Source organism: Rattus norvegicus, chromosome 17 (genome assembly GCF_021556685.1).
Source record: "Rattus norvegicus strain SHRSP/BbbUtx chromosome 17, alternate assembly SHRSP_T2T, whole genome shotgun sequence".
NCBI classification, from domain to species: domain Eukaryota; kingdom Metazoa; phylum Chordata; class Mammalia; order Rodentia; family Muridae; genus Rattus; species Rattus norvegicus.
The window spans coordinates 70,461,137-70,464,845 of record NC_141550.1 but is presented as its reverse complement, the minus strand read 5'-3'; the positions used below and the strand labels follow the sequence as shown (position 1 = coordinate 70,464,845).

General features: G+C 41.0%; 1 pseudogene; it reads left to right on the top strand.

The window, feature by feature from the left end:
- The first annotated feature begins 2,648 nt into the window (after positions 1-2,648).
- Atp5mg-ps7 (ATP synthase membrane subunit g, pseudogene 7) lies at positions 2,649-2,949 on the top strand (annotated as a pseudogene).
- The last annotated feature ends 760 nt before the right edge of the window (positions 2,950-3,709 follow it).

The following is a 3,709-nucleotide window of genomic DNA, read 5'->3' as shown; positions in this document are numbered from 1 at the left end:
CATTTACTCCATAAATACACACATCACATTACACACTGAAGAATTTCACAGCATAAGTTTGTTCCCTTTTGAACATCATCAAGAGTGAATAATTTAAAACAATCCCTTTCATGCCCTCAAAGCCCCCCCCCCCCATTCTCAGGGTGACACATCAGAGGTGACTGAATACACACATATTAATTTGGGCTATCATTATTTTTATTTTTTTTTGATAAAGTATACCTGACACTATAAACTTAGAAGCTCGGCTGCTTTCTACAGTGACCTGCAACCTTACACCTCTATATGTAAATAGATTCTAGTAATTCTTTCCTCATTACTACCCTGCTGTGCTGGATTCTCTGACATTCTAGAGGGAATTATACAATACACAGGGCATGTGTGGCATCATTTATAAAACATAGTTGCTTGTCTTTTATTTATAAGCCATTTGACTTTTAAGTGTAGAGCACTCAATGGAGTCTCAATTATGTTGAAACAGACTCTGTGTAATTGTCTTCTTCTACATGGCTACAATATTGTCATTAAAAAAACAATATTTTTGTAGTTTGTCTGCACAGCTTAGGAACAGTCTCAATTTTGATTCTTTTTGGTTTTATTGACACGCGTGTGCACTCTGTGTGGGTATGTGCTTGTGGGTGCAGTTGTTCGTGAGGCCAGAAGAGGGCACTAGATCTCTGTAGTTGGAGTTAGAAGCCAGACGCAGATTGTGAGTTTCCACCCATTTTGGGATGGGCTTGTGGGCAATGCTTTGATCTTTGATCTTTCTTATTCACCTGCAAGTAACCTCAGTAAGTTTATTGGCTTGTCAATTGAGTTGAGTGGAATCATTTCTTAGATGCCCTATAGGCATTCTGTTTGGGGGTGACTAGATGTTTGTTCTTTATCTTAGGAAATGTCACATAACAGGTTTTTTTATTTTTTCTTGCTTTGTTTTTTGGTTTGCTTTTTACAAATAATTAAAAATATTAAACCTAATCATCCTTTCATCCACCCTTGTCCTGACATTTCATCAGGAAAACTTAAGCTTATAAATAAAATGGAGTTGTCACAAGTCAATGGAGTAATACCCCAGCAATATTCCTCTTTCTGGTTCCAACAAAGACAAACTTTTGACAGAATTCAAAACAGGATTCACATTTCCTGTGACCAGTGAAAAGATGCCGTGTGCGTTGGTTGTCTTGGTGACTTTCCTACAAACGGGGTCTTATTGTCCAAGAGGGCTTTTGGAGTCATTAAAGGAGTTGACTGGTGTATCTAACTAGCTGGGAGAAGCATCCAGAGGGAAATCCTCTAAGGGCTGGATCTGTGTAGCTCTGAGGATGACTTTTCAGGAGAGCAAGGGAACTGATTTGATGACTGTCAGCAGCTGGGTCTGCAGAACACAGGTCTATATCTCAGATTGCTTATCTTAAGCTCTCTGGGTCTCTCTTGGCATTGTAAGTTTTTTTTTTTTTTTTTCGTTTTTGGACCAACAAACAAGAGTTTTCAGCTCATAAAGAGGAAAATATTCTGGTTTGGTTGTCAGTGGAGTTTAAGGCCATTCATTAATAATCTGCAATGTTTTTCTACTCAATTAAGTGGATTTATTTATTTACTGTGTGCTCATTTGTGTGTGTATGTGTGTGTGTGTATGTGTCTGCAGGCATGAGAACATGCGTATGTGTATGTGTGTACGTGTGTATGTATGTATGTATGTATGTATGTATGTATGTATGTATGTATGTGTTTGTGTAGGTGCACAGTAAGATAGAGCTACCATCATCATCTCATACAGAATATTGTCTGAGTCCTGAAAAACCTCCCTTCTCTGATGATACATTTCTCACTTGTTTGCTGTGTGTGGTTTTTTTTTTTTTGTTCCACCCCAAATTTATATATTTGTTTGACATTTCTCCTACTGAATTCTTACTGTGAATCCTATTGTGATTCTGTCACAGTGGTTTTATTTTGATAATTGCCATCAGCAAATGAGTAAAAAATTTGCAATTAAAACTTAAACACATTAAAACAGAGACTGAAGGAACACCCATTCAGAGCCTGCCCCACAGGTGGCCCATACATATACAGCCACCCAATTGGACAAGATGGATGAAGCAAAGAAGTGCAGACCGACAGGAGCCGGATGTAGATCGCTCCTGAGAGACACAGCCAGAATACAGCAAATACAGAGGCGAATGCCAGCAGCAAACCACTGAACTGAGAATAGGTCCCCTGTTGAAGGAATCAGAGAAAGAACTGGAAGAGCTTGAAGGTGCTCGAGACCCCAAAAGTACAACAATGTCAAGCAACCAGAGCTTCCAGGGACTAAGCCACTACCTAAATACTATACATGGACTGACCCTGGACTCTGACCCCATAGGTAGCAATGAATATCCTAGTAAGAGCACCAGTGGAAGGGGAAGCCCTGGGTCCTGCTAAGACTGAACCCCCAGTGAACTAGACTATGGGGGGAGGGCGGCAATGGGGGGAGGGTTGGGAGGGGGACACCCATAAGGAAGGGGGGGGGGGAGGGGGATGTTTGCCCGGAAACCGGGAAAGGGAATAACACTTGAAATGTATATAAGAAATACTCAAGTTAATAAAAAAAAAAAATTAAACACTTGGACATTCAGCAGGTAGTTCGAGGAGATGTACCTTTCACCTTCATGGTCAAGTTCATCCATAACTTTATGAAGGCTCCATTGATGGTGGCCACTGCTGTGACTTACTCCAAGCCTTGATTGGCCACAATTTGGTACTATGCCAAGGTTGAGCTGGTTCCCCCAACCCCTGGTAAACTCCCTATAGCTATTGAGAGCATGAAAATAAATAATTCACAGTGCCAACTTCAAACACCTTACAGTTAAGGAAGCTGTGTTGAATGGTTTGGTGGCCAATGAGGTGTGGATGTGGTTTTATATCGGAGAGATCATAGGCAAACACGGTATTGTTGGCTCTGATGTTTGAAGACCCATCATTAACTTCCAATTTGACATCTTATTTGAATGTTCTTGGACCACGTGTAATGAGGCTGCTACCTGAATAAAATACTAGCTGTTGAACACTTTATTTGAACAACACCATCTTTGACGAAGTCAACATGGCACTGGTAGAACAAATACATTCTGGTAGAGCTCTTCCTGTAGGGTTTGTGGTTATTGTTGGTACAATTTAAGAAGTGATATTGAAGATTACTGTGCAAGAAGAGACACAACTCAATTTCCATGAAATTTTACTAGAAATAAAAAGAAATGTTGACAAGCAGCCATGGCAATGAGTCACTTAAAGCAGTTGGCTATGTGAAAATCGCCTCCAGTGGATTTCCCTGCCCTGCCCAGGTGGCTGAGGGGCTTCAATCCCATAATCCTATGGGGATACTGGATGCTACACTCAAGAGTAGCACTTTAAGAGCTCAGGGGACGGCTTACTGCACTTAAGTGAAGACCTTAGATCATCCCTAGAGCCTATGTAATGCATGGTGTGGGTGTAGGCACCCGTGATGCTTTGCTTCTGTGCAAAGATGAGAGGCAGAACAGAATGCTGGAAGTTCTTGAGCCAGCCAGCCTGGCATTACCGGTGCTGATTGAGAGATGCTGTCCAAGAGCAAAGCAGAAGACAAGGTTTGGCACTTAACATTGCTCTTTGATTTCCACAAGCACACAGTGTTGACACGCAAACATTCACACATAGAAATGCATATGTTCATCACGAATTTTAAAAACAGTAT